A 14346-nucleotide genomic window follows, 5' to 3' on the forward strand; every position below is an offset into this window, starting at 1 on the left:
TGTTGTTTTGTGTCTCATTGGGGTTAAAATAATTAATGGACGTTATTGAGTCATACATAAGTCATGGGAAAATCACAAGAATCCCGTAAATTTTGGGTCACTTGACAGCTCTGTTGATGCTTCTATATAAATGCATGTGTGTGCAATATATACACATATGAATATTTAGAGATTGTAAACTTCTACAAAAGTGGTTCCATAAATTGAGCCACTCAAGGGCTTCTATTCAAAGCAATGAATGGCACCAAGAGAGAACAAAAAGAATCAAGCATGTCTTTTAGGGTGAGCTAAAAACTTATACTTCAGTTCCCTTTAATCTGGCATGGGTATAAGAAACAAAGAAATACTACCGCCCTTTTAAATCCTTTTCTGTCTGTTGATCACGTTTCCTGGAATAATTTATAAGGCGACAGTCTGAAACACGAGCAAGATGCAGGTGCTCTTGATGTCTTGTGTGCGAGTTCAGTTTTGACAAAAAAAATGTTACATTAACTGTTAATAATACGTTACATTAGCTGGTGTGGAGAAGTAAATGAAAATAATATGTTAAGTTCGGAATGCTGAGAGACATTAAACAGAGATGGTCTGATAATGATGCCTGCTAAGGAACCGGCAGACTTAATTAAAATACAGCCACTCTCACTGCTTGCCTCACTTTTTTTTTCCCACATCTGTCTCACCGTTTTGCTTTTGATTTCAGCGAAGGTTTTTAAAGACAAAGCACAGACTTTGAAAATGAAAACTCAGACCAAGTAGGCTAATCAGCATGTAATTAGATTTCTAGAGGTCTTACAGTGCCTTATCATTTTGACATGCTTTTCTTTGGTACAATGAACTTTTATGGATTTTTTAATTGGCACACTGCCACATATACTCCATTTATGGACAAAAAAACCCTTTTTCTCCCGCACTCTTCTGTGTTGAAGAACTGAAACAAGTTTCTAAAAGATACTGTACAGGTATGGGATCTGTTATCCTTAATGCTCAGGACCTGGGGTTTTCAGATAATGGGGTCTTTCTGAAATTTGTATCTCCATACCTTGTCTATTAAAAATAATTTAAACATGAATTAAACCCAATAGGATTGTTTTGCCCCCAATAAGGATTAATTATATATTAGTTTTCAAGTGGCAGTTACTGTTTAAAATAATTTTTTATTATTTGATTAAAATGGAGTCTATGGCCTTCTCGTAACCTGGCGCTTTCATAGTTACATAGTTACATAGATAAATCAAGTTGAAAAAAGTCCATCAAGTTCAACCCCTCCAAATGAAAACCCACACTCCTCCCTACTTTCACACAAATTCTATATACCCATACCTATACTAACTATAGAATTTAGTATCACAATAGCCTTTGATATTATGTCTGTCCAAGAAATCACACAAGCCATTCTTAAAGGCATTAACTGAATCAGCCATCACATCATCACCCGGCAGTGCATTCCACAACCTCACTGTCCTGACTGTGAAGAACCCCCTACGTTGCTTCAAATGAAAGTTCTTTTCTTCTAGTCTAAAGGGGTGGCCTCTGGTACGGTGATCCACTTTATGGGTGAAAAGGTTCCCTGCTATTTTTCTATAACAAACAAGTAAAAGTTGTAAAGTTGTGCACTCATTTTTAAAACCATTAGGTGGTGGTGCAATGAGGCTGTGACCACAAAATACACAAATAAGACAAATACAAGAGTCCTCTGCACTCAACCCATTATCAATATCAAAAGTCATCCCTAATATGGCCAGTCCTATGCTCAAATTGCATCTAATTCATTAAGAATTCTATTACTTCATTATACATTTTACAAAGGGACTAAGTTTTACCTGCAACTTGGCCCTTTTATTAGCCACCAGTGGGATCACCTGACTATAGCTGGGAAGGGTGGGAGCTACAACATGGAGCTGGTCACTGCTCCTGTATAACTATAACAAACAAGGGAAAGTTGTGCTCACCACTAATTTTGAAAAACCATTAGGCTGTGACCACAAAATACATATAGACAAATACAAGAGGTCCTCTGCACTCAACCCATTATCAATATATTTAAGACATTGAGATATATATATATATATATATATATATATATATTTATATATATATGAAATCAATGTGGTGTGAAATCATATAGTACAAGAAAGAGAAAACATCAAAAATAAATGTTGATTGAGAAAAGAACTACTGAAATATATTTCCATTATTCACCTGTTTTAATGGACAGTGCCAGGGGCAAGCTAGCCAGGTGCCCTTGGAAACCCAGGCGACCGCCAGTTACCCCCTCACAAACAAGCGCGTGCATGCATCAGTGAGGGGAACGACAACAAATGGCCCAGATTTGAGTTAAGCAACTGAAGGGGCACGTGCCTACTGCCATCTCACTGTTGCACCCTAGGCATGTGTCTCTTCTGCCTACCCCTAGTTCCAGCCTGTTAAAGGCATGCGCCGGAGCACTGGGATCATGAGTTACGATACACATACTCCATAGAATGCAACTCGGTAGCATGACACCCCTAAAATCTTGCTACCCTAGGCCCGGGCCTTTGTGGCCTCAACATTAATCCAGGCCTGCATGTTAATTATTATTATGTGGTAGATTTATTAACTTCAAATTAATTTTTTTTTTTGTTCTAAAACTCACAAACTTGAACTGGACATACATAAACTTGAATTTTATAAAATGCAAAAACTTGAAGAATTCGAATGTAAAAATTCAGCATCTAAGTGCTGCAAAGTTTATGCAGAAGTCAATGGACGTCGTCCTTTTTTTTTCAGTTTTATATTTTTGCATTTTTTTTTTAAAGTTACTAGACTTATGCGTAGATGAGTAGATTGTGAATTTGCTGCTTTCGCAGTTTTTTTTAAAAAACTTTTTTTAAAAAGTTTTTTAAATCAGTTTTATTTTATGAGCTGCTCACCAACCCCTTGGATGTTGCTCCCAATGGCCTCAAGGCAGGTGCTTATTTTTGAGTTTCTGTATTTGAGGCAAGTATTGGCTGCATTATATAGGTGAACAGCAAAAATGTTCTCCTTCAGACTGCCAGTCCACATAAGGGCTACCAAATAGCCAATCCCAGATCTTTTTTTTCGAATCCTGAAGGTAAAAAACATGGACCATCTGCCACTGACTTCTACATGATTTTGACAGGTAATAGCTGGAGTATTTTCAGATTCGGATTTTTAGCAGCTTCAGAGCATAGTAAATCTCAACAAATTCAAGGTTTTTTTTCCCTCTAAAAATTCAAGTTTTTCCTCTTTAAAAACTCAAAAGAAAATTTGGGGTTTAGTAAACAGTCCCCTTAGTCTACTAAAAATCAATAAAACATTAAAATGCACCCTATAGTATTGTTTTGCTTCCAATAAATATTAATTATATCTTAGTTGAGATCAAGTACAAGCTACTGCTTTATTATTACAGAGAAAAGGAAATATAGGTTATATTTGATTAAAATAAAGTCTATGGGGCAGATTTACTAACAATCGAAGTGGCTAACACTAGCAACAATCCGCTAGCGTGAGCACCCTCAGGGATATCGCCAATTTACTAACAGGTGCAGGTGCCAATTCGCTAGCGAAACAGACCATCACTAGCGGTCATTCGCAATCTATTGCGATCTGGTGAACGGACATTACTCCACAAATTCACTAAGATGCGTATTTTGCTGAACGTTACCTCTTTCGCCAGAGTTAAGTTCACCACCTCAGACCAGGTAAAGCAGCTAGATCTTCCTCAATCTTCTGTCACTTACATCATATCCTGTGAGCCGAAAATGCATGAAAGTTCAGAAAACAGTGGCGACTTTTCCTTTTTTGAAGCGGAATTGCCTGCAAAAGTCCTGAACTTTTTTTGTCTGACAAACTTTTTTTGTGTAACCGGTTTTCTCCAGACATTTCATAACGTTGCATATTAGTGAATTAGCGAATTGACGCTTGGCGAAGTGGTGCAATGTGTGCGAATCGACCGCTGGTCATAATTCGCCCTTTAGTAAATCTGCCCCTATGGGAGATGACCTTCCCGTAATTCAGTGCTTCCTGGACAACGTTCCTTATAATGGATCCCATACCTGGACTTCTCAATGGCCTGAGTCTTAGAAAAAAAAAGAGAGGACATGCGCATCTCCACATAGGAGTTGTTTGAGGGAGCAAGTCAATGGCACAGTTAGTGAAGGTGAAGAACCTCAGACTTCTTTTATATATCAGCAAAGCTTTTACAGCACTTGGTTTTAAAGATATGGAAGTTGCAGAGACAGTTGAAGGAGACTAGTTAGGGCAGGGGCACACGGGCAGATTCGGGGAGATTGTCGCCTGACGAGATTGTCACCTATTCTTTTCCTGAACTGCCTTCCGCCTGCTAAAATGAAAAATCGCCTGTGACAATGCACTCGTCGCGCTTTGATTTCCAAAGTTGTCAGAAGTTTTCTCGTGAGGCAACTTCGGAAATCAAAGCGCCGCAAGTGGGCTGGCGTTTTCTCATTATAGCAGGCAGAACTAGCCCATGCTAGGATTATTATGCAGCAGCAAGGGTAAACCAAGTATGTTTGGAGTTATAGGATACTACCAGAAAGCAAATTCTTTATTGTTGGAGACTGGACACCTGAAAAAGTAGTGAGAAGATAAGGCCTGGGGTCACTAGTCTCCTGTCCACAGAACAGGCAATACAAGCTAGCAAAATACCCAAACACTTGTTTGTTTGGCTGTACCCTTATTGTGAATCCTTCCTTTGCTGATGCTTGAATTTGTTTTCTTTCAAGAGAGAATAATCCGGGTATACAGTAACCTAGGAATAATGTCCTTTACAGCCCTTGCAGTTCTCACACACAAATGTATGTCATATCATCTCTCATAAACCAGCACACTGCATATTAATACTACATTAAGGCAGTCTGCTTTTTGTTAATAAGCACTTTCTGGGAAAAACACTTTTATGACACAGATGTTGCTGTTTAATTATAATGCTAGAGATTACACTTTTTTTAATAACAGATTTCTTGACAAATAAACTGTTTAACAATATGTGGAAGCGAGAGTGGTAGCCAAATCAGCGCTTCTGGTTAATTATCTGCACAAACTTTTAAATTGCCATAAATTATCCCATCTCTTGTCAGCTTTTATTTTCCTGACTGTGCTGCCTGCCTGAACTCTTGCACATCAGAACTGCTCCTCTCATTAGCAGGAACATCGGCTCAGACACATGCCAAACATCTTGTTCATTTCGGCTTGTTCTAAATTTTATGGTTCTGGTATAGGATGGGATTCTTGGAGACCCACCAAGTCTTTCTGTATGCCTATTGCTTTTTATTAACCATATATAATAAATGATAATCTTGTACTTCTGCAATTGTATTTGAGCCATTTGTCAGAGGTTCACACATATGATTCCGTATTCCTTTTTTTTAAGTTATTAAAGGAACAAAAAAGTCAGTTCAGCATCACAAAAAGATCAAATTTAGGGCTCCAGTATCAAAGGCTTATGGGATTATTCTATAAACTCCAAATCGCTCGTTCACAATGTTTTGTGCCAAAACCACCAAAGCAAATAGCAGACGGAGACAGCCTGGAATGGCTACTTTGAAGTTTGTTAAAGGTATTCTTCATTCAGCCCTCAAATCATTACAAAATACTGAATCAGAAAGGGTCCTAGTTATCAAAGCAAAACGGAGAGAATTTTGTAAAACGAATAAAAGAAAAAAAAAACATTTCTGATTCTTTGAATGAGATTATGTTTATTTGATTCATATGTATGCATCTGTGGTTATTTCTAAAGATCTCCTATTTTGCACGCTGACTCTATTTTTTTTAACCTTTTCATTGCTGGTGACTTGTGAACTTGTTGCACCAATCAAACCCCAGAAATGCTTTTTGCAGCCATAGATACTACAGCATCTGCCGTTAATAGAATGTCAGTGAATGGTTTCCAGATGTTGAGACTGTAAAATACTATTATATAAGACATTATAAAATTGACACTTTAAATTAGGAGTTAAAACCTGCCGTTTAACAGATAGCTGTTTTAATTTTTTTGATTTTTTGATTTTTTTTTTTAAAAGACAAAAACAATTTTAACAAGTGGAACAACTTCACTAAATGAATGTGCGCTTTCTTTTACAATGATACAAAGAGAAAGGCAAAACAGTGAAAGGGACAGTATGGCAAACAAGGAAAAATAATGTAACGACTTCGAAGAAGCAAATGTGAAGAAAGACTGTTTTGGGGTTTGCAAGTATACTGTGCTCTGGACCTTATATAGATTAATCAAAGGGGCACATTTACTAAGCTCGAGTGAAGGATTTGAACTAAAAAAACTTCGAATATCAAAAGATTTTTTTTGGGTACTACGACCATGGAATAGGCTACTTCGACCTTCGACTTCGTATCGCACTAAAAATCGTTCTACTATTCGACCATTAGATAGTCGAAGTACTGTCTCTTTAAAAAAAACTTCGACTACCTACTTCGGCACTTTATACCTACCGAGCACCAATGTTAGCCTATGGGGACCTTCCCCATAAGCTTTCTAAGCTTTTTTTAATCGAAGGAAAATCGTTTGATCAACTGATTAAAATCCTTGTTTGATTCAAAGGATTTAATCGTTCGATCGAACGATTTTTCCTTCGATCGTTCGATCAAAGTATTTGCGGTAAATCCTTCGACTTCGATATTCGAAGTCGAAGGATTTTACTTCGATGGTCGAATATCGAGGGTTCATTAACCCCCGATATTCAACCCTTAGTAAATGGGCCTCAAAGTGTCAAGTAATCCCCAAATCCTCTCCATTAATATAATCTGATATATGGGAGAAAGTCTCTCTGTTTATACACAAGTTTGCTATACAATATACAATCCTATATATAACTGGGATTACACTATCCAAGACTGTACAGAAAATATCCCATTAAGGGGAAAAATATTCATTAACTGCATTTGTGCCTGTGTAATAATGATGTTTAGTAATCCGAGTGTGGGTGTGTATGTTTAAAACAAAGGGAACTTTAACACACAGCTAAAATGCTACACTAATTCCATATAGATATTAGAAGAATATCTATTATTTATTATAGCATATTATAGGTTAACAGACAAGCAAAACCATCAGTGGGCATTTGTAAGCCAAGGTGCTTAGGTGGATTTCAGTTAAATAGTTATAAAATTTAAAATATTCATCTGGGTGCATTAAAGGGCTGGTTCACCTTTAAATTAACTTTTAGTATGTTATAGAATAGCCAATTCTAAACAACTTTTCGATTGATCATTATTTTTTTATAGTTATTGAATTTTTTTCTTCTGGCTCTTTCCAGCTTTGGGGGGACACTGACCCCATCTAAAAAAGAAATCCTCTGTAAGGCTACAAATGTATTGTTATTGCTATTTTTTATTACTAATCTTTCTATTCAGGTCTCTCCCATTCATATTTCAATCAAATTTAAATCAATACATGGTTGCTAGGATAGTGTGGACCCTAGGAACCAGATTGCTAAAATTTCAAACTGGGGAGCTGCTGAATAAAAAGCTAAATAACTCAAAACCACAAATTATAATAAATCAAAACCCAATGGCAAATTGTTTCGGAATATCACTCTTTTCATCATACTACACATTAACTCAAAGGTGAGAAACCCTTCAATATGTTTGATCCTTTTTCTGTTATCTCTTTCATACTAGTGCCATATTGTAAACTTTATTAAAAGAATATAAATATAATAAATATATAATACTATAGGATTAGGTTGGTGAATTGTGACCATAGAAATATAATCCAGGATTTTAGATATTCAGAAAGAATTCTCCAACAGTAATCATTATTGTTCACACAGAAACATCTCATGAAACAAATATCCAGCTTACAGAAGCATTTAGAGTTTCCAAGTAATTCTTTTAAGTACCAATCCATTTGAAGCATAACAAACCTTCTGAAAATGGTTTAATAAATAAAGCAAATCTACATTGTGCCAACGAATTTTGAATGTGATTCTATAGAGTCGATGTAAAATTCTTGCTGTGCTTGCTTGTAATGAGTTTTATTTGCAGGAAGGGATTGCAGAAAGGAGGGATCTCTGGCACAGGCAGCAAATGCTCTAGTTCCTCACCTGTTCATCGTGTAGGGGAAGCAAATAAAGCCGGCCTTGAAACACTACAACTGACATCCATAGCAGATTGATTTCATTCCGCTGTTGCCTGAAGGATGAACTTTAGAGCAGAGAGCAAGAAATCTCAAGAGGAACAAAAATGACAAAAGCTGGATCCAAATTTATATATGTATACAATACAAATGGTAAAAGGCACTACCTCTCTTTAATAGTGGACAGTGTCCCAACAGCTCCAGAAGAACCTTCTTTGGGTTTCACCCATAAAAATGTGCTGAGTAGATCCTTGCAAAGGTTCAATTTGCTTATAATAAAGAAATTAAAATTTTTGAGAAAGGTGTGCCAGTCTTATAATAGTATATTGTGTCTTATTAGATGCATATTTTATTAGATCTAAATGTTTACTTAAATATACAAAGACAATTTGTCATGGTCGATTTTTATTGAAAGAGTCAGCACATGCCTATCAATCTATCCAAATCTCTGGACATTATTTTATTTATTGCTTTTATTTAAGTCACAATTCCGTTTTTGTAAATGGTCAAAAAAAAAGACAAAGATCGAAATGACAGATTTCAAACATTGAAGATTCTTCTTTGCATGGTTCCAGCCCCAGAGATTCTGAAGAACACTGCAAGAACAATAAGGATTTTTAGGGGCATTATGGTAGTGTAAGTGAAACACATCTGCCCCCAAAAGTCCCTTATTTTCCCTGCGGTATACAGCTGTATAGGAAGTGGTGGGTGGTGGATCGGCATTCCATAGCTAAAACGGAAAAGGATACATTTAGTATGCAGGAAAGTCCAAAGCAGTTATGACTTTAACACAAGTGTGCACGTCCTACAATAGGGAGACACAACACCCTGGTCACACTATGCCAGTTAACATTTAACAGTTAATATTTTCCTGTAAGAGAAAAGCTGAAGCACAGTTATGTTTAATAATCATGAAGTTTAGTCAAAGGGGATGTCCAATCTTTTTTAACCTGCCCATGAGTAACAGTTGAGGAGCAACGCAAGCATTAAAGATGTTCCTGGGTGGCACAAAATAAGGGCTCTGATTGGCCATTTGGTAGCCCCCTATGTGGACTGGCAACAAACATGAGACTCTGTTTGGCAGTACATCTGATGCTTATGCAACCAAAACTTGCCTCCTAGCCTTGAATTAAAAATAAGCACCTGCTTTGAGGCCTTTGGGAGCAACATCCAATGGTTTGGTGAGCAACATGTTGCATGCAAGCCACTGGTTGGGGATCACTTCCGTAGAGTCTTGTTTTGTTAACCAATTTTATTATCTTAAGGCAGTGCTGTGCAATGATTGTCATATAGAAGGTCAATTAGCCTCTATACTACATGTTCAGGTACCAGATTATAACATTAACATAATGTAATGCAAAGAGGTCAGTGGAGCTTTTGAGCAGTTCAAGGGCCAAAAAAATCTCTTAAAAAGCCACATTTAGCTGGTAAAAGGTATTGAAAATCTTAGCTATGAGGAAAAACTGGCCAAATTGGGGATGTTCACACTGGAGAAGAGGCGCTTAAGGGGTGATATGATGACTATATATAAATATATAAGGGGATCATATAATAATCTCTCTAATGCTTTATTTACCAGTAGGTCTTTCCAGCTGACAAAAGGTCACCCATTCCGATTAGAAGAAAAGAGGTTCCGCCTAAATATTCGGAAGGCGTTTTTTACAGTGAGAGCTGTGAAGATGTGGAATTCTCTCCCTGAATCGGTTGTACAGCCTGATACATTAGATAGCTTTAAGAAGGGGTTGGATTGCTTTTTAGCAAGTAAGGGAATACAGGGTTATGGGAAATAGCTCATAGTCCAAGTTGATCCAGGGACTAGTCCGATTGCCATTTTGGAGTCAGGAAGGAATTTTCCCCCCTCTAAGGCAAATTGGAGAGGCTTCAGATGGGTTTATCAACTGGCAGATAGGTAGTTAATAAAAAAAAAATAAAAAAAAAGGTTGAACTCGATGGACATGTGTCTTTTTTCAACCTTACTTACTATGTTACTATGTAGAGGCTCCCAGTTCCACAGCCCTATCGTAAGGGTGGTGGCAGATGGGAAGATTAGACGGCCAGCAACAAATCTTCTCTACTGCCGGGCAACTAATCTCCCGAAATGCCTTCCTGCCGGCAAGAATGCGTATCGCTTCGGAATTTAAAAGTTTCCTTATGAGTCATATGCCAAGAATTCACATTCTTGCAGGCGGGAAGGCATTTGGGAAGATTAGTTGCCCGCAGTAGAGAAGATTTGTTACTGGGCGACTTGTTACTAATCTCCCCGTCTGCCACCACCCTAATACCTTATGCCCTTAGTTAATGTACTGCTCTGCCTTCTCATAAGAAACCATCTATTCACATACAATGGGAAAAAGAATGGCTGAACCATAATAACCAAAATACAGGAAGCCAAAGAAAACAACAACAATAATGAAAACACACTCAGGTAACATCACAACGTGTGTCACATTTCTAGCAAATGTGTTTTATACAACACAGGTTTATTTTTAGTTTTTATTCCCGATGTTAGATGCTTTGCATTGCTGGTACTGAGGGGAAATCTTACACAATCATCCTGCTATGAAATGGTCATTAACATTCAAAGGTGACTTGATATATTGGAAAACAAATTCCACCATGTGTTGCACAACAAACCTTTCTATGGAGCAACAATGCGGCCTTCTCCAATTTGCCCACTGTTCCACATCTTTACTGACATTCGTTTGGAAACTTTTACATGTGTTCAAATACTTTCATCCTTCTCTAAATGCTTTTCCTGCAGGAATGTCTCTTTAAATGATGTGAAGGATATATGGCTACGCTCAATTAGGAAGATGTCCTTTCTGTATTATGGTAATCAAAAACCCACAGGGACGCAGTTTCATAAGTCAGTCAGTTCTTTAAAAAAATCTAATATTATTTCTAATGAAAGCCTGGAAATTAAAATATGTGAAACGAGTAAACAGAATGATCTTCTTTTTCCTAAAAATGTATTAAGGAGTTAAACACACTTTGTGAAATTCATAAAACATGGAATTTCGAGAGTATGTCTGATACGCAATAAGAAAACACACAATGACAGAAATGGTTGTTTCTTGCTATTAAGTGCTGGCATGGATGTAGGTCAGTGATGCTCTGCCACCACTCTGGGAACTGATACCAGCCTATGCTGGTCACTGCTCTGGTTTAGAATGGGCTCCATGTTTTAAAGGAAAACTATACCGCCAAAATGAATACTGGCAACAGATAGTTTATATCAAATTAAGTGGCTTAGTAAAGAATCTGATCAAACTGGAATATATATTTAAGTACATTTTGCCCTTTTACATCTCTTGCCTTGAACCACCATTTAGTAATGGTCTCTGTGCTGCCTCAGAGATCACCTGACCAGAAACACTACAACTCTAACTGTAACAGGAAGAAGTGTGGAAGCAACAGACACAACTCTGACTGTTAATTGGCTCATGTGACCTGCAAAAAGTCTCCAGAAAAAACTTGGCAAGTAAAAACTGGAGAGGTTCAATAGAATTGGGTCAATGGGAATGGTCTCTACCAGTATAATTAATTTATTTTTCCAGTTCATGAAAACATTTGAGTTTTTTTTTAGCTTTACTGAAAATGAATCGAACACTGTGATTTTTGCCTGCGTGAGACTTTCTTGAGCAGGAATATTCTGTTGCTTTTTTTTTTCCTTAAATAAGCCATCGTTCCAGAAAAAAAAGCTGCACAAGTTTTTGCCTAAAAATTTGTAAAGGCCCCAGTGTGTGCACAAAACAAAAACCATGAGAACCATTCTATGCACCCTGTTGTGGACACATTATGCTCACACTAATATAAATCAAAATGAATCTGATTCTGATCCCAGATAGAAATGTAGTATCAAAGATAGAGCTATGTTGAATATAAACGAAACAAGGGGTTTACTTGAGCTGATCCAAAAGCAGACACACAGATGATTCTTCTTCATTTAAGATACATCAGTCCCAACCATGAGCTGCACTGATCCGTTTCTAGGCACATGGGCTATGAAGAAATGCACATTAAATTGTTTTCAGCAGATGAATGTCTCCCTTTCTCTCTATTCCTGCTTAAATGAAGGACGGCAGATGTAGGCAGTGTAGATAGAATGATACCTTTATGAAACCTCCATATGTGTAACGGAATACTTGGACTAAACTTTTCCTACTGAAAGTAAAGCAGTATACATTTTTTTGACCTAGAGATTACCAGTTTGGCCATATAGTTTAATATCAGATGAATGAGCCCCTGGGTCAACTGGCACTGTGTGTGGCCAGCAGGTAGGCACCATCACAGATACTTTATTAAAAGTCTAATTTCTTCTGCCTAATTTCTTTGGCATGAAAGTAAATGATATGATACAGGTATGGGATCCATTAGCTGGAAACCCGTTATACAGAAAGCTTTGAATAGTGACAAGGCCATCTCCCATAGAACCGATTATATTTAAATAACTAAAAATGTTAAACATAATAATAAAACAGTACCATCATCCCAACTATGATACAATTAATCTTTCTAAGAGGCAGAACAATCCTATTGAATTAATTCTATATTTAAATTATTTTTAAGAAGTCTTAAGATATGGAGATCCAATGAGATCCCTTATCTAGAAAACCCTCGGTCCTGAGCATTCTGGATAACAGGTCCTATACCTTTACTTTCAGTATACAGGTATAGGATCCATTATCCAGCAAAAGCTCCGTATTATGGAATGGCCATCTCCCACAGAGTCCATTATAATGAAATAATCCAATATTTTAAACATGATTTCCTTTTTCTCTGTAATAATAAATCAGTACCTGGTACTTGATCCCAACTAAGATATAATTAATCCTTATCAGAAGCAGAACCAGCTTTTTAGGGTTATTTAATGTTTACATGATTTTCTAGTAGACTTTAGGTATGAAGATCCAAATTATGGAAAGATCCATTATCCGGAAAACCCCAGGTCCCGAACATTTTGGATAACAGGTCCCATACATGTACTTTGATGTAAGTAATTGTCTATGCTGTAGTAATTGTGACTCTTTTACATAAAACTAATCAGGCCACATGTATAAGTTCTGCTTGCAATCTGCTACAGTGCCCACAATTACCTAGGCGAGAGCAAAAATTCAATATTCTCCGGCTCTGCGTTGAAATGCAGTTTCCTAATTGGCTGTGACTGTGCAAATACCTTTTAGTCTTAAAGAAGGTCATTTATTGTACAGAAAAAAACTCAGAAAGCAAGCTGAGAACAGATGTTTTACAGTAATTTCAATCAAAGGTGACAAAGTCTGTTAACAGCTATTAAACCAGAGGTGTCCATGTTCGATTCTTCCCCACCAAGAAGCAATGTTTGCAAAATGTTCCCAGTTAACACTTAATGAGCCATTAAACTAAGTGATTTCATAAACACAAACTAGTCCCATGTGAAAGATCTTTTTTTTACATGCATAAAACTATTTACACAAATGCCCTTTCCGGCGATACCTTTTTTAAATGTTTGAAATTACAGGTGATTTCTTTTTTTTTTGGGGGCTTAGAGTATTCATAGGGAGAGACATCACATAATAAGTCCTGAAATTCAAACTATAAAATATATATTTCCAGCTGATTAAAAAAATATAATTTTTCCAAGGTATTTTGCAAGCTTCAGTTGCCAGCGAGAAAGTGTATTAAGCGCTACCGTGAATTCTCAGAGCTTAACCTTTGCACACTGTAATTCCACACCAAAAAGCCAGAAAGCTGGTAAACCCCGCAGAAGGTTTGCATTTCAGTGGTGAACTTTAAGAACCGATACTGCTGCCAATTGTAATTAGGCAGGGTCTACACCGGTGAATTTCAATGTCTTTTTCTGAAAATGAACCAATAAAAAAAAGCAAAACTTTTTTTTTTTTTTTAATAAGAGTTTTAAAGGTCCAGTAATACCAACAATTAATAATACAGGTATGGGACCCATTATCCAGACTGCTTAGGACCTGGGGTTTTCCGGATAAGGGGGTCTTTCTGTAATTTGGATTTTTATACTTTAAATCAACTAAAAAATGATTTCAACATTAATTAAACCCAATAGGATTGTTTTGCTTCCTATAAGGATTAATTATTTCATATGGAGCAAGTACAAGGTACTGTTTTATTATTACAGAGAAAAACAACATAATCTTTAAAAATTTTAATTATTTAATTAACATTTTAATGGGAGATTCAAAGTTTTATGGCAGATGGCCCTCCCCTAATTCATAACTTTCTGAATAATG

The 14346-nt window shown here is 36.8% G+C and overlaps 1 long non-coding RNA gene across 1 annotated transcript in view; it reads right to left on the minus strand.

Annotated features, from left to right (window-relative positions):
• Positions 1–8499: 8499 nt before the first annotated feature.
• Positions 8500–14346, minus strand: part of LOC121398864 — a 61426-nt gene continuing 55579 nt past the window's right edge. Inside the window, exon 2 of the long non-coding RNA XR_005964554.1 lies at positions 8500–8837. This is a non-coding gene — a long non-coding RNA (uncharacterized LOC121398864). The remainder of the gene's footprint in view (positions 8838–14346) is intronic.

Source organism: Xenopus laevis, chromosome 9_10S, assembly GCF_017654675.1.
Source record: "Xenopus laevis strain J_2021 chromosome 9_10S, Xenopus_laevis_v10.1, whole genome shotgun sequence".
Lineage (NCBI taxonomy): Eukaryota > Metazoa > Chordata > Amphibia > Anura > Pipidae > Xenopus > Xenopus laevis.